Source organism: Anastrepha obliqua, chromosome 4, assembly GCF_027943255.1.
Source record: "Anastrepha obliqua isolate idAnaObli1 chromosome 4, idAnaObli1_1.0, whole genome shotgun sequence".
Classification (NCBI taxonomy): Eukaryota; Metazoa; Arthropoda; class Insecta; order Diptera; family Tephritidae; genus Anastrepha; species Anastrepha obliqua.
This window is the reverse complement of record NC_072895.1, coordinates 107,265,837-107,292,004: the sequence shown is the minus strand read 5'-3', so window position 1 is coordinate 107,292,004 and position 26,168 is coordinate 107,265,837.

Sequence of the window (26,168 nt, the reverse complement as noted above, 5' to 3'; positions counted from 1 at the left end):
GTGAAAAATTACGAAAGATATATTCAATTTCGATTGTGCATCAGACGTTAATAAGTCAACAACACTAAGAGGCAACATCATCGATTTGCCTTTTTCAAGACACTTTACACTCGAAACACTCCTTCTCATTTCCTACTTTTCCTATCATCGTCCTATTCTCAGCAGAGAAATGGTTCATTACCATGCACACAGGAAGAAGGCATATGCAAATACAAATATGTGAATTTATATACAAATGGGCATATACCTATATACATATATATGCTCACTCAAGTAGGAGAGAGCCAGATGTCGAACGTTGCCGAATGCGGGGGCCGATTGTGCATCTTTGTCATTCGTTCCGCGCTCTCACTTGCAGTTCAAGCAAGATAACGACGCATGAGCAAGATAATCACGCATTTGTTGGTGCGTGCAGCCGGCTACATCGAATTATAAGACGTTATCACGTCAAAATATGCTTATTGTTAAGGTCATACCTTAAAGTCCTTAAGTGTCGAGTCACCCTAGTGTTAAAGGCGTATACCATTCCGGTTGATGCAAAGGTTTTGCTAGATAAAAGTTTCTAGCCGGCATATGTTTCACACTTTTTTAATATATTTAGAAACTTTTGATTTAAAGGAGAATCTACACACACCATCTTTTCGTCGACTTCAAAGCTGCATTCGACAGTACGGAAAGGAGTTACTTGTATGCCGCTGTGTCTGAATTTGGTATCCCCGCAAAACTAATACGGCTATGCAAGACGACGTCAGAATTGGGAAGGACCTCTCCGAGCCGTTTGATACCAAACGAGGTTTCAGACAGGGTGACTCGCTGTCGTGTGACTTCTTTAACCTGATGTTGGAGAGCATCGTACGAGCCGCAGAACTTAATCGCTCAGGCACAATTTTTTATAAGAGCGTACAATTGCTGGCGTATGCCGATGATATTGACATCATCGGCCGTAACAACCGCGCTGTTAGTTTTGCCTTCTCCAAACTGGATAAAGAGGCAAAGCGAATGGGTTTGGTGGTGAACGAGGACAAAACGAAGTACCTGCTGTCTTCAAACAAACAGTCGGCGCACTCGCGTATCGGCACCCACGTCACTGTTGACAGTTATAATTTTGAGGTTGTAAAAGACTTCGTGTATTTGGGAACCAGTATTAACTCCGATAACAATGTCAGCCTTGAAATCCAACGTAGAATCTCTCTTGCCAACAAGTGCTACTTTGGACTAAGTAGGCAATTGAGCAGTAAAGTCCTTCGATGCGGTGGTAGCAGAGGAAGAGAAAGGCCTCCTCTGCGTTGGAAAGATCAGGTGGAGAGGGACTTGGCTTCACTTGGTGTGTCCAATTGGCGCCGGTTAGCACGAGAAAGAAACGACTGGCGCGCTTTGTTAATTTCGGCCAAAATCGCGTAAGCGGTTATCGCGCCAATTAAGAAGAAGAAGAAGAAACTTTTGATCTTTTTCATCGAAAATTGGAAAATAATAATTATTTTTAGTCGCTGGGAAAGCCCAGCAAACCCAATCTATTTTGCAGCGATAGCTAATTTGGCAATGAAACATAGACCACATATAAAATAACAGCTGAAAAATATAATTGTCAAGCCGCGGTGTGCCCAAACTATCATTAAGGGCGGACTGACAATCAAAAATGCTTTGCTGTTTGTTTGGTGTAATTGGATGCGAAGCGTTCATTGTGTGCTGCTTTTCACTGACAACCTTCAATCACTGACCATTGACAAGAAGATTGAAGCTCAATCGAGCCCGAAATCGACAAAAGTTTAATGCTAGGCTGTACATATATTTTGACGAGGCGCCAGAAGCTCTAAGAGCTTGAAAGAGAGGTTCCATCGCATCCGCCGTATATTTCAAATTTTATATAAAGCTGCTTTATCTTTTCAGGCTTTAGAAATTAGTTCCAGATGGAAAGAGACCGGTTGTTTTTTTGTTGTTACTTTTGTGGTTGCAGCAGCTGATCAAGACCTTACTTCGGTTAGATGTAAGAGAGTGATTTTTAGATCAGTCTTTTAAAATCAGTTGGACAACATTTTTTCACAAAATATCAGCAGGGACCTCTTTTTCTGCCCCCATTTATGTGAGAAAGGCTTGTTGGTTTCAGCAAGACGGTGCGCTATACCAAACTGCGAATGCAACAATTGAATTTCTGCAACGAAAATTCCCGGGACGTCTAGTATCAAAAAGAGGCGGCATCGACTGGCCGCCCAGATCACCTGACTTAACCCCCTGGACTTCTTTTTGTGGGATTATCTGAAAACTAAGGTCAACGCCAACAAGCCGCAGAATATTTACCAGTTTAAGGCAAACATTCGTGCCGAAATCGACGCTATAAAACTCGAAATTCTTGACAAAGTGATGAGCAACGCAGAAAAAAGAGCGCAGTTTGTGATTGCTAATAAAGGTGGCCTTTTTTATATTATATTCAAAAAATAGTTTTAATAAATTGTAAATAACCAAACCAAATAAAAATACCTCAGTAATAAAAATCAGTTTTTTTTTTTGTTTTTCAAAGTTATTCAATGTTTTTATACCAACATGGCGCACCCTGTAAAGCTATTATATATATATATATATATATATAATTGGCGTGTACACCCTTTTTGGGTGTTTGGCCGAGCTCCTCCTCCTATTTGTGGCGTGTGTCTTGATGTTGTTCCACAAATGGAGGGACCTACAGTTTCAAGCCGACTCCGAACGGCAGATATTTTTATGAGGAGCTTTTTCATGGCAGAAATACACTCGGAGGTTTGCCATTGCCTGCCGAGGGGCGACCGCTATTAGAAAAAACTTTTTCTTAATTTTGGTGTTCCACCGAAATTCGAACTTACGTTCTCTCTGTGAATTCCGAATGATAGTCACGTACCAACCCATTCGGCTACGGCGGCCGCCTGTAAAACTATTAGAAACTTTAAATTACTGGAGTGCCAATATTGGAAAAAATTTGTGACTTTCTAGTTGTTGTAGCAACACTAGATATAATTAACTTAGCATTGCCATAAGTTCTGTGACAAATTTTACAATACGTATACGTTATTTTTGCTTTTGGTCATTTGCATTGTCTACATACGAGTATAAATTATACTTAGTTCCATGAGGAATTTTGCTTGTTAACAATGGAATGGGAAGCTAAGGAATAACGCAATGCAATGAGTATAGTACTTAAGCGGGTTAAAGTGCAAATGAGATGAACGAATTGCTGAAAAAACTTAATATTTTGAGAATCTTTGTTTACCGCACGATCAATCGTTTTCCCCAAACAGACAAAAACAGAAGTGGTCGCCCTCGCGTGATTCGGACCTGTGCAGTCACAAAAGCCGTTCGAGAAACAATTCGCAGAAATACCCTTAGAACACAGAAAATCAAGTCCAGGGAAATGGATGTATCGACCAGAGCCATGTCAAGACTAATTAGAGATGATCTCCACGGGAAAGCCTTCCGTTGCTCAACTGGTCATCTTTTGGCAACGCACTTGAAGTAAATTGGACTCGACAGATCCAAACAACTTCTTCGTTGGCACGCGGTCAACGGCCATGAAAATATGCTCCTCACAGTTGCGAAAATTTCCACTGTTGGCGAAGTTTTAATAAGCAAAACGATAAAATCGATGCTAAAGCTTCTAGAGACGCAAAAAATATTGTTCCAAGAGATCAGCGTGGCACCATCTAGCCTCCGTAATGGTTTGATGGGGAGTGTCTGGTAAAGGCGTTACATCACTTCATTTCCGGTGGAAAAGTGTACCAGGGGGATGTCTTAGAAGACGTGGTGAGACAGTCGACCAGTACACTTCAATGGAGAGCGTTGGATCTTCCAGCAAAATTCCGGTCTAGTCCATAAGGCAAATGCCATCCAGCAGTAGCTAAAACACAATATTCCCGTGTTCATAGCCGCAGAAGATTAGCCGTCTGGAAGTCCACACTTGAATTCATTGGACTACAGTTTCTTATCAGAATTAGAAAACATAGCCTGTCGAAGGCCTCATAGAAATTTGGAAAGCCTCAAACCATCTTTGGTTCGAACAGCAATGTCAATATCCATGGAAACCGGACGTGCTGCAATAGCTTGGCCTTGTCGTTTGAAGGCATTTCGAATGAAAATTTAATTTTTTTTTGTAATATTTGCATGATTTAATAAAACTAATTTCATTAAAAAAAGTATTTGATTTCTATAACAGACTTAACTTATAGCAGAACTTATGGCAGGACTAAGTAAGTTCCTTAGGTATTAGACGAGCCAATAGTTTTTGCTGCCATTTTTTTTTGTTTCTGTAGTATTATTATTAGTAATTATAGTTCATGCAGGCAAATAAATAAATGAAAAAGTAAGCGAAATTGTTCTTATACTAAAGTGCACTGAATTGTCTTATTTCACTTTCAAGCTTTTTGATGTCGCAATTATGCGCTCGCCTGAAATCGTAACATCTAAGACAAAAATTCACGAACGCCAAGATGACTAAATTGAGAAAAGAGTAAACAACATCTCACCAAGAGTAAAATGCACAATCAACTATAAACTCAAAAACCAACTACAAAATGTTTAAATTCATGCAGCAACTCTCAGACGGCTCTACCTCACTCCCGATTTAAACCATCCATATTCAGCTCGCTATGGTGGCACAAAATTGAAAACTGCTCATTTAAGCGGAAAAAACTAGCCAGGACTCTATCTCACCTGCATATATGTGTGCATGTATGTCTGCTATTGTGCCTGTTTGATCAAACTTCTTGCCACTTTTTGCCTCAAAACTATCAGCAATACGAGTGAGTAACGTTTAAGGCGAGGCTATGGTTGAGAAAGTTTTTGCGGTTGCTTGCGGTGGGCGCTGGTGACGACACTGCTTGGCTTAATTAATATGACTTTTAAGTTATTGTCGGTTGAAAATTGTACCTTTTTATTGTGGCTTGTTTTCAGGAGAAGTGAAAAGTTGTTGCTGAATGCATTTTCAAAAGATTCTTTGATCTTGCAATTTCCGGATTTTCGGCTAATATTGTAATGAATTTTTTTATAATAATCTGGTAGATAATTTCAGGGCTTTTATTTCTTGGATCTAATATCCGGAACATGTCTGCCGCGGATACGAGTTACACTATCCATTCGATTACTTTAATTTTCCACTACTTCTTCCAATAAATCTGACTAACAAATCTAAGTAAGGTCAGTCAGCAAAAATGTGACGCAAACGATGGTCTATTGGCTTGAATTCTTACACGAATTCTTCATAGGCACATCAGCTAAGATCCTTGCGTAAAACTTTCCACGTAATCGAAGTAGAAGGGCCACCAGGTTGAGAGCGGCGACGAACCGAAATTTCGGATTCTTTTTCAACACTTCGCTCTATGAGCTTCGTAAACAGATTTATTCTTTTCTAAGTAAATTTACACATTTTGGAAGCATTGTTTTGGCTTTAAACGATTCATGAGGGCTTGCCATACCTTATTGAAGAGAAATGTCAACACAGTTTGCTTGCCGTTCTCAGCTCTTTGAAATCATTGTAATAAATATCGATAGTTCTCATGTAGTTCAAAAAAGCATCGGTACTTACACAAAAAAAAAAAAAAAAAAAAACAAAAAACTCATTTGCATATAATAATTTGACCAACCACTGTGCGTTTAGAAATTCTTATGCTACTTCCCAATTGTGGTCACGAGCTAACCGCAATACCGACACAAAGTGAAACTAAGTAGTTGGAAATTTGTTGAATTACAAAGAGCGCTTGTTGTTGCTATAGTTGATTTGAACTGCACAAATGTAACTTGAATTCTTCTTTGGTTGGTGCATATGCATATACACACATTTGTGTATGGAGCATTTTGACTTACCATCATTTAACTCCATTCCATTTCATACTTGAATGTTCAACCACTGAAATTACTCATACGACACGCGCACCTGCATGACTCTCTGTGTTTGCGTATGTAGGTAAGTAGTTCAGTCAAAGCAGAGAAGTTATAAATGAAATCCGGTAGTGGTTGAAAAACTCTGTTCTGGTGGTTTTCGTATGCTCATATTTGTGTGCGCTTTTGAATTTATATGTTTACAATATACAGTGGCGGGCATAAAAATGATAGCAGTTGGTTTGCTTGTGATTGAACTGCCATTAAAGTACTATGTTAACGTTTAAGTAATCGCTTCTGAGCATAAATACATACAGTTTATACAAATTTTAGCCAAAACTATGCTCATGGTTATAGTAAAATTTCATGCGAAATTTTGACAAAAGAGTCAAAGTTTTTATGAAACTTTTGACTATCGAGATTTTTAGGTTGGCGGCATGAAGATTTTGCTGAAGAAGACTCATAGTATTGTACAATTTTCGGAAGAATAATTTTCTAGAACATTTCAGTCCTCTTATGGCTTTCCAAATATGTTTTTTAAGGAATTTCTTGAAGTGTGAGTTAAAACGACCCCTTTCGGGGGGAGCTGGAGAGTTAAACTGTTCTATGAAAATATTTTCCCTTAAATTTTACTCCATACATCGTAACCTTTAATTTAGGTCAGACCTATATTTGAACCATTTTTTCCGCATTTTTGCAAACAACTTAGGACGAGGCATGAAAACTTCAAAGTCGTAAAAAAATTGATTACAAAACTATAGAGCTTTTTGTTACTATATTTTCCGAAAATAATAGCAAAGTCTGCACTGGGTTGGTCATTTAAAAATGTCATTCACCAGATATTCCTGGAAGCTTTTTCTAGCAATTATTAATCGTGAAAACAATTTGTTTAGTGAAGATTGGTTTTATGATATTTAAGCTCTGCAAAAATAGAAAAATCGAAAAAACCCTATTTTTTAATATTTTTATTCTCTTCATTCAGCTGATTCTTTTGCTAGTGATGATAAGTACCGCAAAACGGCTCACTGTCACTCGCACAATTTTCAATATCTTGCCAAGAAAATTCTGGAAAGCGAAACCAAGATATTTTTCATGATTTTATAGAAATTAAGTGTGTTAATAACACCCTCTGCATCGAAAACCCTGTAAATCCAAGCTTCAAACTTCCCACAAAAGTGTCGCACTTTCTAAAAAAAAATAGAAACAACAAATATTCCTAGGAGGGAAACCACTTAGAGTAACAGAAAGGGCAAAATATCTAGGACTTGTACTAGATAGGAAGCTAAAGTGGGGGCTCACAGTCGCAGACAGTGCACGCAAAGCTATGACCGCAATGTACTTATGCGGAAGGCTTATTGGGAAGAAATGGGGACTGAAACCCAGAATCATACATTGGCTCTACACAGCAGTGGTTAGGCCCATTCTTTACTATGGTATTGTAATATGGTGGTATGCCCTTCAGAAGGGTGTGAACATCAAAAAAATTGACGAGGTTCAAAGACTAGCATCTGTTCTGATAACCGGCACCATGTCAACCCCACCATCGAAAGCATTATATGCGACAATAAACTTCCTTCTGGTAGATCTGCAGGCAATATATAACGCACGCAGTGCGGCAATAAGGCTAAAAACTCTAAATAAGTGGTCAAACCCGGATTTTGGTCACGGTAAAATCCTGGCTGGCACTTTGGGGCTACCCGGACTGGTGGACTATGCACCCCCGCCTATATTTACCATTACATCATTTACGACCCTCCTACCCTCAAGGAAAGAGTGGGAACGGGACGATGTAAGACTGAGCGAGTCCATCCATGTATACACAGATGGTTTAAAGCTCGAAGACAGGGTGGGCGGAGATGTATATTCCGAACATATGGGGATCTCCTTCAGTTTTCGGCTCCCCGACTACTGTAGTGTCTCTCAGGCTGAACTGATGGCAATAATAAAAGCCGCGACACTGATACAGTGTGATGCGATATCCGGAAATTATATCTACATTTTCACTGACAGCCAGGCGGTGATAAAATCCCTTACAAAACAGTCGACAACCTCCAAGGTAGCCATGAAATGCCGCACATCTCTTAACAAGGTGGCTGAGTCATTTCACCTAAAGGTAACATGGGTGCCTGGCCATCGCGACATTGAGGGTAACTGTAGAGCCGATGAACTAGTGAGACTTGGCACTAAATTGACTGATGAGTACATAGATAATGACAGAGGGATACCCTTACAGACATGTAAACTACTTATCCCTGAAGAAATCGTAAAGAAAGCAAACGAAAGATGGCGTAATGAAGCCACCTGCAAAATCGCCCGTCAACTGCGGCCGACTTTAAATGCTAAACGCACAGAATCTCTGCTAAGCCAAAATAAACACAGTCTTAGCACATTGATCTCAGTCATAAAGGGGCACTGCCTAATAGGTAGACACGCATAAAGGATGGGTGTGCAAGCACATGACTTCTGTAGAAGTTGTCTAGATGAGGACGAGGAAGAGACAATCTCGTACCTACTGGGCCACTGTCTTGCTCTATCCAGATGTAGGTTTACTATTCTGGGTGAACAATTTTTTGATGAGTTGGAAGATCTCAGTTCTACAGAAATCAGAGATACATACATATTTTAAAATTTTTGAAAAGCACACACTGGCTTTAAGAGAAATAGGGAAAGCTCCCCACGCGGCATCACAATCGGCTATGAGACTGAGTGTGTCCCACAGGACAACCGTTTCAAATATATAAATCCAAGTTTCAAACTTTCCACAAAAATTTCGAACTTTCTAATGAAAATTAACAGAAAAATTGAAAATATGCAGTTTTATAGGAGCCTGAATTTCAGTCTAATCAAATTGCGTTGATTTTGAGAATTTTTTTGCTGACGGTGCTGTGAATTTTCCGCCAATTTGATGAAAATTTTTTTTATTTTCACAAAGTATAAAACTTAAGTTTATAGGGTGTTTGAAGTAGAATAAAGAATGTTTTCATAAAATTGTTAAAACAGAATTAAAGAAAGGCAAATAAATTGTCCAAGCTTGTCACTGGCACTGGAGCTGAGCCATAGTTATTTAATGCACTGCATTTTCGGGGAAAATTTTTTATTTATTTTATTTTTATGTATGAATTTATAGAAAAATAGCGAAACATGTGTTCTTTCAGATGTTTATGCCCTTCACTGTATGTTACACACGTACCTTGAAACACAGCCGAATACGTTTGATACCTTTTATTGTATATTAGATTTTTCGCCAAGCATTTGCAACTGCGCAACTGCATGACACCATAAAACCACATATAACGATTTGAAAAGCCACAATCTTTAATGTTGAACTTGCACAACTTTTGCACCTCAACTTCCGGAAGACTTTGTGCACCCTTTTTTGCGGTTCAAATACTATGTGTGGCAGCTATCTCAGGAGCTTTTGCCACATATTACTTTTGCCATCAATTGCAAGTTGTTTGAATTGGAGTTGTTGGTTGCATGAATGTTCGTACTTCCACTGCACATATTCCTCTTCTAGTTGTGGCGGCAGATCAGTTTTTAGTGCTTTGACATTACAAACTTTTCGTTACCTCATTTCTTAGTGCTTACAGTTATTGGTTGGGGAACTTATTCATTGATGAAATTGCACTTTTCCACTCATACTCTTATCTCATTCACTTATATTTTATTATCTGTCATTAGCTCGCTTTCAATTTTTTTCGCTATTTCACAGGTGTACTTATGAGCCTATGCCTCTCTATTAAATTCGCAAACTCATCCTAAAGTGTTTCATAAACCTATTTTTAACATTAGTCTTTTGCCACTTCTTCATGTTTTTCATTGCTTCTATTAACTTTTGAATTTGCACTCTAATTCTTTTGTGTATTTTCTTGGGATTTCGCACTATTTTACTTTCGTACTTTTGACTTCGAATTTGACTTTTGTGTAGATACATTTGACTTGCGCGTAGTTGTTCTTTGAATAATATCTAGGTGTATTTTCGCTTTCAAAACTCCATTTATTCCAAGAAAGAAAAAATTATTCTAATACCTACTGCGATCACTAGTGATATACTGGCAGCCAAGTGCTTGTCATAAAGCTTCAACCATTTATTTTCCTTGTTCACTCCTCTCGGAAGCATAGGGCCCGACATGGCTCGGTCCTGGGCTGGTTTCGTTAATCGGTTTTTGATTTCTGACAGGGTAGGTGATTAGCCTGCCGCTACCAGTCCTAAGTAGTGGGAATGTCCACCTGTCGTTGCTTAGGAGCAACGCCTTCTTACTGCTTGAAGCGCCATCTGTGTCTCACATTTTTCTGGCAGAAAGATCGCACAGATGGTTGAGGACTTCGCTTAAATTGGTGTGTCTGCGATATTACCGCTCACTCTTGCTGGCGCCACTTGATGCAATGTGTAACTGGGTGTTTATCTTTGTTTCTTTTGTTTGTTTGTTGTTTGTTTCTGGGATGGCAGGCTAGTGCGCTTACGCTAGGCTGCCGAGGCCGCGCTTCAACCATATCATACCTCATAAATAAAATAATCATATATATATATTAGGGCGGGTCGATTTAAAAATCGCTCATTGCTCTGTGAAAATCGTATTCTAGGGATCAAAATAAGAAACTTTGCCGAAGGAACCATACCTCTAAAACGAATTCTGATGTCCCCCAATTTGGGTCGAACGAAAAATCTCACTTTGACCCATTTAGAGTGCTCCAATCGAGTCCAAATGTATAACCGACCCCCACTTACTTTGGACGGTCGATCCACCCATGCCAGTGGCATACCCCCTGGAACTCCCCTGGGGGGTTCCCCATAAAATAATTTTAAAATATCACCATTTTTGGCCTTTACATGAGAAAAGAAACTAAAAAGTTCGACCCAAATTGGGGGATATCAGAATTCGTTTTAGAGGTATAGTTCCTTCGGCAAAGTTTCTTATTTTGATCCCTAGAATATGATTTTTACAGAGCAATGAGCGATTTTTTTGCCTCACCACAAATCGACCCGGCCTAATATATATGTATATATAATTGGTGCGTACACCCTTTTTTGGATGTTTGGCTGAGCTTCTCTTCCTATTTGTGGTGTGCGTCTTGATGTTGTTCCCCAAATGGAGTTACCTACAGTTTTAAGCCGACTCCGAACGGCAGATATTTTTTATGAGGAGCTTTTTCATGGCAGAAATACACTCGGAGGTTTGCCATTGCCTGCCGAGGGGTGACCGCTATTAGAAAAATGTTTTTCATAGTTTTTTTTTTTATGTTCCACCGAGAATCGAACCAACGTTCTCTCTGTGAATTCCGAATGGTAGTCACGCACCAACCCATTCGGCTACGGCTGCCGCCGTAATAAAGTAAAATAATCATACCTCATAATAAATAAAAATATGTCTTCTCATCTAATTAATTGTGAATGTAAATTAAATGGTAAAAAGGGAGGTAACAAATCCCCTGATTCTCCAAAATCTTACAGACCAACCAATCTATCGTCGTTTATCTTAAAGACAATGGAAAAACTACTTGAATACCATCTAAGAGAAGAAGTAATCTTTAAAAAACCCAACAAAAACAAATACGCTGCAATTTGCGTACCAAAAAGGGAAATCCACAGTCATAGCACTGCACACACTCGTTGTCAATGTAGAAAAGGCTCTTAATCAAAAAGAAATAGCCCACTGTTCCTTTATGGATATAGAGGGAGCCTTCGACAACGCAAATTACAAATCCAGGGAAACAGCACTCGAGAAAAGAGGTGCAAACGCTATACTAACACATTGGATAAGTCAAGTGCTTAATCAGAGGATTATTAAAGCCTTGTTAGGCCAAGCTGAACTTAATGTAACAACAGTAAAGGGAGGTCCGGAATCAGGAGTTCTTTCTCCATTGTTAGGGTCCCTACTATTTGATGACTTGGTGTAGCACCTAAACAATAAAGGATTTATAACCATTGGTTATGCAGATGGCATATCTGTTATAATAAAAGGCAATCATGAAAGGACACTAACAGTCTTAATGCAAAATGCCTTGAACACAACATGGGAATGGTGTAAAAATGAGGGGCTGTCGATCAACCCTAACAAACCCACAATTATCCCCTTCACAAGAAAAAGAAAGGCGGAATTTTCTATATTGAAAATAAATGAAACAGTGATAGAACTAAAGGAAGAGGCCAAGTATCTAGGTTTAACCTTAGAAAAAAACTCCCTTGGGAGTCACATATAAATAATATAACAAAAAAATCCACGAAATCTTTGTGGACAGCCAAACAACTACTAGAGAGGTTCTGGGGCCTCAACCCTTGGTTGGCTCTCTAGATATACACCCAAATGGTTAGACCAATCATACTGTATGGGGCACTAGTAAAGTGCAGCAAATCTATTCAAAAAACAGCGGTAACCAAACTGGGAAAAGTACAAAGGCTTGCTTGTCTATGCATCACAGGGGCTATGAAAACTACCCCAACAGCTGGCATGGAAGCACTCCTTAATCTCCCCCCACTTCATATAGCAATCCAAGAGGAAGCAGCTACGCAAGCACTCATGCTACACATGAAAGAAAATTTCAAATTGGGCAACCTCACAGGTCACCTAAATATCCTAAATAAAATCAAAAACACCATGAGCATGGCTCAAGCCTCAGACCACATTGACCCAACCCTTTGTTTCACAAAAGGATACACAGTTACCTTTCATGAGACAAACGAGTGGAAAACAAACACAAAATGGATGAATGATGATTCACAAAAATGGTACACTGATGGATCAGAAACACCTTATGGTGTAGGAGCAGGAGGGGCCCAGAATTTACAAATCATTTACACTCACCAGGAACACCACCATCTTTCAAGCGGAATTATAAGCAATATTGGAAACAGCAAACATCATGCAACGTAGAAACCACAAGAGAGTAAAGATTAGAATACTCTCGGACAGCCAATCAGTTCTAAAAGCTTTAGATACCTATACCTACAACTCAAAAGCTCTCTTAGAATGCCTGCAGATTTTGCTGCGAAGATGAGGAGTCTATAGAACATCTCATCATCGAATGTCCGGGGTTGACGCATAGAAGGAAAAAGTTTTTAAACAAGTTCATGCTTATAGATGAAGACCTACAATCACTCCCTCAGAAGGAGCTGGTACAATTCATAAGCATATTAACAGTCAATAGACAGCATAGGGTGCACAATGGATCAATATGGTTGCAGTGCTAAAGGCCCATACCTTAACCCTTTACTACCATTAACCATTAACCATTAGATTTAAATGATACTCCAAAATTTGCGGTTTTATCTTGGTCTCAGCATCTCTAAGTACACCCAGTTTTTCCAAAATATATTTTCCCAGCCCATTACAATCCTGTCTTACTTCTGCCTGATTAAGCCCACTCACGGTAAATTTTTCCTGCAGGGTGCGAATAAATTATTTTTTTCATATGCCAGCATACAATATATTTTTTCCAATATTTTCTATATTTTACTTTCTTTTTTGCCATTATTTTTACGAGTCTAATTACAAGCTATTATAACAATATAATTGCAGTTATTTGCACAACAATTTATTGTCTGACTTAAATGACATTTGGCAAGTATTGTTTAGCACAGAAGCACACATATAAAATGCATTAGCGTAAACATAATTTTTTTTAGCTTTCATTGAATGCATTTTTTTGTGTTTTCTAGGAAATTTAAGTGGATCAACACTATTTAGTATAGAAATTAAATACAGCGCATAGTCCTCAATGGCAAACTCGGCTTCAAAAAGTCAAATAATGCAATTATCGCTAATTAGTGATTAAGTATAAAAAATTTTATTCGAACAATCTAACTTTTATGCAATTATTTTTTTAAGGTGCCATAATCAGTACCTTACAACAAAAAGTTTCACTATAATGCTACTGTGTACGGAATAGGTACTCTGATGGCGTACAAAAAAGCGATATGAAAATAACCATTTGGAGGAGAAGCAGGGCCTAAGACTGACACGGCCGTTCGCGGCTTACTCGTAGTTTTATTATTTATTTTTATTGAATTTGGGTTTTTGTTGCTTCTGATTTGTTTTTTTGTTTTTTGTTTCATTTTTTGCATCATAAGTCACAACTCGTGTTTCCGAATAACGCCTCTGATTAAAGTAAATTATGTCAATAAATTGTAAAAAACCACACTCATTAATTTCCTCCTCAATTGTTTAATTTGTAGAAACATTTTTTATTTATTTATATTGTTTTTTGGAAAGCTTTTTTCCATGAAATGAATGTCATGTTTTTTGCTGAGCTAGCTTTTTTCTATTTCCTTTTGCGCTAATGGCGCGCAGGACGCGTTAAAACTCGATAATCGCATATGTACATATGATATAAATTATTCATTTGGCATTAATTGCAATACATCGCACTTAGTGGCATTATTTATGCAAATGCAATTTAACTAATTAATAATAAATAAAATTGATACTCCAATTTTAGGTACTAATTCAGGTGCTGCGCATGAAAGGCTTTGCTAATATCACACGAGTGTACTTCACTTTTGACTTGTTTGATTCGATAGACGTGAATTGACTTTGAAGTGCTCTTGAATGGATAATGCAGATTTTATAAAATGTAATTCACTGTGATTGTTATGTGCGGTTTGAAGGAGAATGGATAATGGATAATCAATAAAAAGTGAATGTTTTATAAAAAAGAGTTACGTATACGCTGCGTACTACCAATTGGTGGCACACAGGCGAATACACAAATTACGCACTTAATACCTGGAGTTAAATTTCTGTTAAGTGGTATAGCAGTTGGTTGGTTAGTTAGAGTGGTGATTCATCCTGAATCCAACTAGCGCTTCCGCACCATTTTGTTGCCACATCCTCGTTAGCAAATTGTTTAACAGTTATTTGCAGCAGGACTATATCCAGTCTGTGCGGTTTAGGAACCTTATTAGGTTGTTGACGTCTAAGCCAAACAGTTGTTCGAGACTCTCGAACAGCGGTTTGCCCAGGGTTAACATTCTGTCCTTCCATAGGGCAGGGCATTCACAGAGGAAATGGAAGATTGTTTCTCTTTTCTCCGGTTGTTTACAACTATGACAGTATGTGTTGTGAGGGATGCCCATTTTGGCGGCTTGTTCTCCGATAGACCAGAAGCCAGTTATGACTGCCGTAAGTCTGCAGGTGTCCCGTCGTTTCATGTTTATTAATGTCAACGATTGCTTGAGGTTGTAAGTGGGCCATAACGTTCTGCTGATTTTGCATTTCGTCTGGTCTTTCCATCTACAATCTGCAATTCGAAGGTATTTTAGGGAAATTGCGTTCTTGACCGCACCTAGTCGAGTGAATACTGGTACTGCAAGAGCGCTATTCATGGCAGATCCCCCTCTTGCCAGTTCATCAGCTTTTTCGTTACCTTCCATGTTCCGGTGTCCCGGGACCGAAATCAAGGTTACTCTATGGTTTTCACTCAGGTTGGTGAGGCTATTCCTACTTTGCCCCACCACTTTAGAGGTTGTTCTAGTCGCGTCCAGCGCCTGGATTGCGGCTTGGCTATCCGAAAGAATAGCGATATTGCCCTTAAAAGAGAAATCTGCGATTAGTAACCAACAGGCTTCCCCAATTGCTAATACTTCCGCTTGGAAGACGTTGCTGGTATTAGGGAGACGCACAGATTTTTCAATTCCAAGTCTATGAGAATATATACCAGCTCCAACACCACAATCCATTTTACTGCCATCTGTATAGCAGTAAAATGAACTAGATGAAAAGTTCATTTGTACCAAGGACCACTTTTGGATAAATAATTACATTATTCAAAGCTTCTATAGAGCAAACGGAGAAATAGTCATCCTCTTAGGTTAGGTTAGCTTAGCCTGGTTGGCAACAAGCCACGCATAGACCGTTTGGTCCCTAGCGATACTAGATGGAGACCGATCTCTATGAATACCTAAAGTAGACATCATGTAGGATTTCAGCGCTTTTGGCCAATCTAAGCAGCGCTGGGAGATCTGGTTTTGAGTCATCCTCCAGACCATCAAACAATGGGGCTCCCAGGCATTTGAAACGCGTTTTTGATAATGCCAGACAAACGCACAGAAGATATTCTAAAGTTTCCTCAACATTCTCTCTGCATTTGTCCGTATTAGCAATACCTATCTCGTACGCATGTGCAGCCAATATATTATGACCTCTTAGCATACCTATGATAGTTCTGCAGTTCTTTCGCGAGATCGTACGTACGAATTGAGTCAGTTTTTTGTCGTACTTCTACGCATGACTTTTACTGTTTTGCATGTGGTCAGGTTAGTCCACCTAGCTTCCACTTGACTTTTCATGTGGTCGTCCATTTCATTGTATATTGTGTTTAGCGGTTTTGGTATGTCGTTGCCTTGTTCAAAGGGTAGTCTAACCGCGCGTTTTACTATCTTATCTACTATTTCGTTCCCCATAATGCCTTTGTGACCAGGCACCCAATAGATATGCAGCCTACTGTTTGCCTTTCTATGGTCTCCCTGCTCCGTGGAACATTTTTGGGCTTAATACAATAATACCTTAATGCTTTTATTGCTGCTTGACTGTCCACGTATCTATTAATTGTTGAGTTCTTTCTTGTTCTAGTGTAGGCTAGCTCCGCGGCTTTCCCCACAGCAAAAACTTCCGCTTGGAAAATACTGCTGTGGTCTGGCAGCTTGATTGACTGCCTTATCCCTAGTTTTTGGCAGTAAATACCCGCTTCCACTCCACCTGAAGTTTTAGAGCCGTCTGTATTAGTTTCATGCCTTTGTGCCATCCCTCCTTTTCAATTGTAGTACAATTAAAGAACGGAGTCATGTAGTCTGTGCAACCTGAGCTCCACTTTCCTATTGAGCTGTGACCGAAGGTTCTGTAGGTGAATACTCCAGCAGCCAACAACCTCCTCGTGGATTTCGCTGCCAGGTTTTCCGCCACCACCATACTAAGGCCCCATACAGCAATATCGGTCTAACTACTGCCGTGTAGCACCAATGCATCAGAGAGGGTGATAGACCCCAAGTAAAGCTCAGCATTCTTTTACATGCGTACTGGCCTTTTTTACCCTTTCCTTAACATTATGCTTCCACTAACTATCTAGTGTTACTCCGAGGTACCTTGCATGATCTTTGAGAAGTAGTTCGTTGTTGCCTAGCTTCGGGAGGTTCCACGTCGGGTCCTTGTACTTCCTGGTAAAAAGTACCATGTCCGTTTTTCCGGCGTTTATACCTAGCCTAGCGCGAGATGTCCATTGGTGTATCGTTTTAAGTGTGTTATTCATCACATTACTGATGGTGTCCAGGTACTTTCCCGTAACTACTATAGCTATGCCATCTTCATATGCCACTAGTTTTGGTGCCCCTCCGTCAAATTTCTTGAGCAGTTCGCTTGCTACAAGTAACCATAATAGCGGCGATAGTACTCCACCTTGGGAAGTGCCTCTGCATGCATATTTGGTGACGCTCGTATCGTTCCATTCCGCTCGTATCTTCCTGCTAGCTAATAGCTGCATTATCTATAGATAAATCGCGGGTTGCACACTAAGTGACTCTATGGTATTTAAAGTAGCATATTTCGTCACGATGTTAAAGCCTGATATGTCTAGAAATAAACCTAGAGCATACTCCTTATATTCTAACGCCTTTTCTATGTTTAGTATAAGTGAGTGAAGTGCAGTTTCAGCAGATCTGCCTTTAGTGTAAGCGTGCTGCGTCTTGGATAATACGTCGGGCGCAATTGTGTCTCTAATGTATGTGTCTAGAATCTTCTCTAACGTTTTCAGGAGAAATGAGGTCAGACTTATGGGCCTGTATTCCTTTGAGTATAGAGGGTTGCTTTTTCCTGTTTTTGGAATAAACACAACTCTCGCTTCTTTCCACAATACAGGAACATAGCCGAACCTCAAGCATCCCCTGAATATCGTTTTTAACCATGGTACCACAAGATGGCTTACCTTTTGAGCATGGCTGAGAAGATTCCATCCAGTCCTGGCGATTTATATGGGTCGAAACTTTTTATAGCCCATTCTATCTTATTGGTCGTAATTACGACATCTGTAGTGTCCGCACACCCTGGAAAATGTGTGCTGACCAGGTCTTCTAGAGAGTCTTCACAGCTGTCAGCCCACTCGCCGTTAATTTTTCGTGTTGTTTTTGGCATAGACACTTCCCATACCATAACGTCGTCCATAAATCGTCCTTTCAATATGAACAAAAACTTTGGTTAATTCTCAGTAACCTAACAGGTCACGTCATCTGATACCAGAATTACGCTATAATAATTAAGCCAAGCCACTTAATGAAAAAAATATAGAAATATAAATATGTGATCTAGTTTAGCCGATAAAGGACAAAGAAACAATGCAAACTACGAGTGATTCTATGTAGTTTGGAACTTCTCATAAATGTTTTTGAAAATTGGGTTAAAATGTTAGTTGGAGTATAACAAGAAGTGAACTGAAAAATATTAAAAAAAAATTATTCATTTTGAGGTTTATACAATGTTTCAATTTTTGGTACATTTGAAACATTTATAAGCTTAGCTTTAAAAAACAAAAAATATTAAAGAAGTGAAATGTATGGTTTTTTAACATTTTTCTAATTATTTTTTTTTTACTTTTTGGAATAAAATATATTTAAAAAACAACAAACACTTTTTTTGGGAAACAAATTTATTGGTTTCCTAAATTTTTCTTAAAATAAGTTTACGTGTAGGACTGAGTATTAGAATTTCATTGTAAATATGTTGTAGTTTTGTGATTTATTCAATGTTGAAAATTTTGTCACAGAGTTTTTCAAACTGAAATATCTTCGGTTATTTTTCACATTTACACAAATTTTTTATACTTTTTTTACTTTAGAAAAAATGTTTGCGTAAAAAGAGGTGTCTTGGAATGTTGTTAACATTTTTAAAACTTTTTTAGAATAAAATATTTTTAGAAATTTTTGTTTTGGAAAAAAATATTTTTGTTGTAGGTTTTTCTGAAAATTGGTTTAGTTGCGGGCTTTAGTAACATACAATAAGAAAAAATGTTGAACAAGAAATTAGTAGTTTTGATATTTTGAGAAAAGTGAAATATCTTCGGTTATTTGTAATATTGAAAAGTTTTTACCTTGAGACATTTTTTTGTTTATTGTAAATAAAAAGTGAAATGTTTCGCTTGTTTTTTACATATTTTTAATCAGGTCTTTCACTACGTCTATATAATAACCTTCTTAAGAGAAGAGCGTAGGGGATTTTCGATAGATTAATTTAAACGATTGTTATAATTATTTAAGTGCCGTTTTTTTAGTCCAAAATAGAGTTTTTCCTTCAAATGCTTGCTAATTCCACAAAAATAAATATTTTTAAATCCCCTACGTGTTTCTCAAGCTATTCTTATCTAGATTAAGAAAAAAAATGTTTCTTTGTTCCAGATTAAAATTTGCACCCTCTGTGCTGCGTGCCGCGGAGCTCCTTCAAGAGAAACCACATTACAAAAATGTCTCCAATGCCGCCATTTTGTAAAATTTTTCGATCAAACTTTATAGTTTTGTATTTTAGTATATAAGTAATAACTTCCCAAATCAGAGTGATTGTTTCCCCTTTCCTTCTATACAAAAAAATTCTTTAAAAATCGTGTTTATTTTACGCGTGCACAGTGGTGTTACCCCTTAAACATTTCTCTTATAATTTTTCTAACATAAAATATATTAAAAAAAAGTTTCTTCACCTAACAAATTTTTATTTTTTGTTAGCTATTAAGCTCTGTTTGTCGAAATCAAAAGACACGTTGGTGTCTTTAGGCGGTTCACGATTTATTAAATGTAATAACAAAAGTAGCATAAGGTTACAGTATAATATTGGAAAGGGATAACGGATAAACATAGTGGAGAATTAGGGTTGTACTTAACATAGTATATAATCTTACATATACATTAGGGTCGTTCTTAACATATTATAGTATATGATCTTACACTTTTTAATGAAAATAATTCGGGGAAGAAATTTTTTTTTGTAATTTTTTACTTATTTTTTTCATTAACGGCTGAGACTATACTCACAAAGTACTCAACATTTCATAGCGAAATTCGCTCAAATACGTACAACGAACCAGTTAAAATTGCTTAGGACAACGACGGGAGCCTTCTAATGGCAGCTATGCAGTAAGGCCCTTACGTTCCAGTAAAGAAACGAGTCATTATATTCTATAGTCAGTTTTACATTGTTGGTATTGTAGATGTACCTAAGCAGATAATAAATGACTAAATCCTCATTTGCCTCCTCATTTGCCTCTTAAAGAAAGCGCAAAATGGCACATGAGTCCCAAATATTGCAAGAAGCTATACTTCTGCTTATGCAGGATGAATACCAAAATGCCAACCGTTTTTTCTTTTCATTTGTAAGGAGCTTCGCATGGAATTAACCATCCCATCTCGTGCCAAATCAAACTTCTAGAACCTATTCGAAACGATATTTTTACTTGGCCTTCTGTGAATTGTGTTATCACTAGGATGACCAAAGTCCTATTTTCAATAAGCCGAAAGCTTGGCAAACATAAAACTTAGGCGTCTTCTTCATATCGCTGAATTATAATTCAGAATTTTTCTTTTGCTTGCACGAAATGGGGAAACAACGCCTTCTTCCATATTTCAGATTGTTATTTTTATTTGGTTTTCTTTTAGGTGTTAAGCAGTACATATTTTTTTACTCGAATCTCTTTTCCACGATATTCCTTACGAATAATAAAGAAAATTCCATTTGTCAAATGAAAACATCTACTGTCAAGAGCTGAAAACATGGCTTAATCCTTGTAAAGGATGTGAAAAATAATTAATAAATTTATACTGAAAAAGTCTTGCTTAGTCTTTGTAAGAATTTCACAAAGGCAATGATAGAAAAAAAGAGGAGAAAATGCTTATTAAAGGAGGAATTCAAACAATATAAATGCTACTAAAACATATTTTCATTCACACGCACACATACACACATAAGCTGGTATGAGAATTTTTTTGAAGCAGTGCCATGGATACAGCCAAGTGCGACAGGCGGATTAGCGATTAGTTAGAAGCAGTGGGAATAAATGTTACGTTAACTCATATAAAGCAGGAATAGTTTGCGAAAGTATGTCTTTGCAAGGGTCACATTTGTACCTGATGTTATACTGTAAGGAAATTATTTGAAGGGACTACAAATACTTAATGGTTTGTACGTTACTAACATTCTGTGGGTCCCGGTTTAAAGTTTATTCTGGACATGAAGCAGCAAATTATAGAAAAAGGTGTTCCTATATCAGGTAACCCTGAACAGGCAAAAAGGAATTTCCTAGTGTTTTTCCACTCATCCTTTTAATTCAGCGAGCTCTCCTTAGAAACACCGTCATACTCGTACTTTCTTCTATAATGAGATGCCATTTCGGGAAGAAAAAGTAAGCAACTCAGTATCTGGTACGACGAAGTGCCAATCAAATGGCGACAGAACTGAAAATATCTGACCCTAGCATCCGCCGCATACTGAAAAGTAATCTCCTAGTCAAGCCTTACAAGATCCAAAAGACGCATGATCTCGCATCAAAGCAGCAACCAGACAGACTTGAGAGAGCGAAGTAGTTGTTTCGCTGGCCGAAAGCGGTCAATTTCCGAACATTGTGTTTTCTGACGAGAAAATTTTTCAAATTGTGCAATTCGTAAACTCCCAAAACGATCGAGTTTATTTGACCGACCGTGCATACGATTTGAGTCATCGACTGGCCACGAGGAGGCAGCACCCGCCACAGGTAAAGGTTTGGACCGCAGTAACCGCAGATGGGAGCTCTCCAATTTATTTCAAGCCACTTTCATGTCCCCCTTCATCGCCCTACACATCACAAGTGTCTCATAAATTCGCAGGGTGTGCATCTGCTTTTGTATTCCTGTTCATATTAATATCACATTCTCGTTTACAACATATTGCCTGCACTTGTGCTGCTTGTTGCATGCAACATTATCGTTGCTGCTGCTGCGGGAATTGTTATATGCTGCTGTTGCCACTGATTATCATCACGTTCTCTTGTTTGCTAGTAGACAGACGCATGGCTGCATGCTACATACCTATATCTGCCTATATGTGTAATGCATATATACATTTATGTATTATATATTAAGGCGGGTCATTCTGTATAGGAATATTTTTTCAACATCGATCTTAGCAGATTGGGATTTTAGATAAAATTATAGGAAATTAAGTCAGAGTGCGTAAGAGTGTGAGGGTGCGAAACTCCGTGACACACCAAAATTATGGAAAAGTTTTTTCTAATAGCGGAAAAGTTGTTTCTAATAACGTTCGAGTGTATTTCTGCCATGAAGAAGCTCGTCACAAAAAATATCTGCCTTTTGGAGTCGGCTCAAAACTGTTATGTCCCTCTATTTTGTGGAACAACATCAAGACACATGCCACAAATTGGAGGAGCAACGCGGCCAAACACCAAGCGCTACTTATACAAATATATATATACATATTATATATGCAAGTCAACAAGAGTATAGATCCTAAGTCAATTTCGAGCCACCCAAACCTTAAGCCAAGTAATATTTGTGCTGCCACAATTAGATCACTTAAGGTTACCCGGTGGTTTAGAAATATTATATAAAAAAATCGATTTTTTGTTTTTTCGAAAGTATAGGTTTCTAAGAATATATTGTGAAAATTTCATGCGGAAATTCCGCATATTATAGCGCCTACAGCCCATTATCTAGATAGACAGGGGTTTGCGCGCTCCTGTACCTCAAACTTTAAACTCATTTACCTCAAAACGATTTTTTTTCGTCTGAAATATGTTACTCACAAGATCAAGAGGTATCGCCCGTACTATTACTACAATTATTTCGAATTTTTTTTTTATTAAAAAACTAAAAAACAAACCCAATATTTAGAGTGTCAAATTCAAAACAGCGCCATTTTGTCAAATTCTTTTTTTTTTATTCTAGTGCCGGGCATAGCTACAGTCATAGTGATTAATAATTTTTTAGGTTTTTGTGTTTCAAATAAATAGGAGAACCAAAATGGGCAAACCCGTCCAGGTCCAATTTTTCGAGAGGGTCCATTAAATTAATTAAATAATTTTTTTTTAATTAAATTTTGTGTTTTTAATTTTAATAACTTTGAAAACGGCGCTGAAGTTGACCCTCTCGAAAAAAAAAATTAATTTAATTAAAACAAAAAGTTTTTCTAAATTAAATTATAAATAATTTTTTTTTTTAATTTTTGTACTTACGTAAAAGAAGTTATATAAAAATCCTTAAAACTTTAAATATTTTTCTTATTTTTTTTTGTCGTAAAAAAAGTCCTGAAAATACCCTAAATTTTCGAGCTCTAGACAACCGGGGCCCCTTAATCTTTGCATAATATATCACGCAACTTTTTTTTTTCAATAATTTTCCATAAAAATGTGATTCATTGTATGACAGAACCCCTATAAATTCAAGTTCAAAACTTTCTACAAAATTCCCAAAAATTAAACAAATTTCTAAAACGTTTCATTAAAATTCAACTTTTTGAAACCACATTTTTATAAAAATTATGAGTTTGCAGTTTTATTGCCATTCAATTTTAGCGTAATGAAATAAGAGTTTAAAGTTTCTTAAAAATCGCGATAATTTTTTAAATTTTTTTTTGCTTATGATGTTAAGAGTTTTCTTCCATATAAAGCAAGCTTTCGAAATTTTTTTAGATCGAAGGAAAAAATGTTTGCTTAAATGTGTATTTTTCAAATATATTTTTTATTTCCAGAATCGCAGGATGATGCTACATAGCAAATTATTTGCTAATTTAAGGTTGGAAAAGTGACTGCCTGTACCGTTTTTTGTATGTAAACCTATAGAAAACGAAATATTTTTAACATTTAGTGTCATCTTGTGGTTCTTGAACTTAAAAATTTATATAAATAGTAGATTCCCTCGTACCAAGAAATTCATTAGTAGACGTTGGTATTAAAAAATAAGATTCATAGTACTTAGGTTGGAGCAGTTGCCCACTATAGGACACCCTCAAGCTCATAGCCCATTGGAAAGAATTAAATATTAATTTCATATTAACTTCGTATTAATCAAAGTAGCTGCCTTTAAAATTTGGAGAACTCGAAATTGACTTAAGAGCTATGCTTTAGTTGACTGATTTTCGTATAATTTTTTGTAGAATCCGAATCTGCTAAAACCGTGTCGAAAAAAATGGCCTCACCCTAATACATATACATATATATATATATACATATACATATATATAAATTCATTTGTGCTGCCATTGCAGCTTCATTTTACCGGATGTTGCTCAGTAGGATTTCCGCTTAATGCGCACAACACACAGTCCGGTCTACCTACAGGCGGCATTGGTAGTTACTCGCTAGTGTTGCTGTTGTCAGCAAGCATCTGTTATTGTGATAAATGTGTGTATACACATATGTATTGGTGCGCTGATTTGTATGCATTTTAAGTATATACAAATAACCGGTGCTTACTCGTATGTTCTTTGGAATACAGAATATTTTTGGGTTCATTCTCGTCAAAATATTTTTCAATGACTCTAAAAAGACAGCGTGACAAATTTGTTGGCATAGAATTTTTCTGAAATCTGAGGATTCTTATAGCATAGTATCCCCTAGTAACTTTGGGTCAAGAAAAAATTGCTATTTTGTTGTGGTATCAAAGAGAGGAAATTCAAGGCATATTTGGTATTATACAAGACTTATCTACAGAAGGAATAAATGCTGTGTGCATCTCGCTCGATACTGGTTGGATAGGAGTTTAACCTGTTAAAACTTGTTTAGATCAGCGAACCCAATGTTTCTCACTTCTCAATAGAAATTTTTAGAAAAGTTTCGAGTATGCAGAGTTATAGCCTATTAAATTTTAATGTAAAAAAAGTGTAGACCTGAAGTTTTTCAAAAATCTATTCGATTTTTACCATTATTTTGCTGACGAAGTTGACCATTTCCTTCTATAAAAAAATCTTCAAAAAAAATTTACAACTAAATAGAAAGAAAAAAAAATTGATCGTTTAAGTACAGAGCGAGCTAAATTTTTCAACTAAGCATAAATGAGACATGATATGAGTTTGATTCATATGAACAAAAACAAAACATTCGTATCTGCATTTCATATAGAAGTGTCACTTCGTCGTCTCCTGATCGATATTTTTTATATTGAAGAAACTACCCAAAAGCGCCAGCAAAAGAGCTGATCTCCCTCAAACTTTTTGAACCAAAACTCAACGGACTAGGATTGGATAGGATAAATGGCTGTCCAAGCGAGGGACACACTTGGACGAATAATTAAAATTCGTCGAATGTGACACCAGATAGAGGAAAAATAAAGAGGAGAGAACTAAACAGTTGGAAAAAAGGAAGAAGTGGCTTAGGATTCGGAGGATGGCGACAGTAGTTAGTTATATTTTTATTGACCGCATCAAGGTACTGATGAAATTCACCAGGTGTGTGAGATTAAAATTTCCTATATGCGCAAGTGATGCAAAAAAGTGAGAACTAGGATTGAGAGCAGAGCAGCTGAGAAGATGGTGCTGAGATGATTTCACCTTATCCTCCAGACAGCTTCTGCAGAACAGTCTTGCAGCAATCCCAAGTCCCGTGGCATGAATCCCTAACAAACAATGTCTGGTAAAAATACCCACAAAATTCTAGAGCGTACAGGACTTTAATAGAGGAATTTTTTTTTTTAATTGCAACTGCACTCCCGAAATGTTTCTAAAAACTCTGGTTGAAAAGCGTGAAATTTCGATGAAAATTAGTTGATTTTTTTTGACATTTTCACAAAGTATGAAACTTGGTTGTGTACACAAGGTGAACGATATGAAGTGTTACCAACTTCACGCTGTTTGTATCTGTAAAACATGAACGTGGCGAATTTCCTAATATTGTGTTTTCTGACGAAAAAAATTTCCCAATTGAGCAGTTCATAAACACTCAAAACGATCCTGTTTACTTGACCGAACGCTCATACGAGAATTTGAGCATACGTATGGCCACTGGAAGCAATTTCCCATCGCAAGTAATGGTTTGAGCCACAGTGACCGCTGATGGACGCCTCCAATCGTTTTTATTGAGCCTGGTGTCAAAGTGAATGCGATTTATTATGGGGAAAATGTTTTAGAAGCTGCTTTAGAGCCGTGAACACGCAAACATTTCGGTCGTAGACCATGGACGTTCCAACAGGACTCGGCACCGTCTCATAAAGCTCGTGTAAACCAAGAATGGTTAAAAAATCATGTTCAATCAATGGCTTTCGAATTCGCTAGATGAAAATCCGATGGACTATTCCATCTGGTCCATTTTAGACAGCAAGGTAAGGACTAAAAAAGATGCCAGTATGGATGCGCTGAAAAGAGCGATTATACGAGAATGGGCCA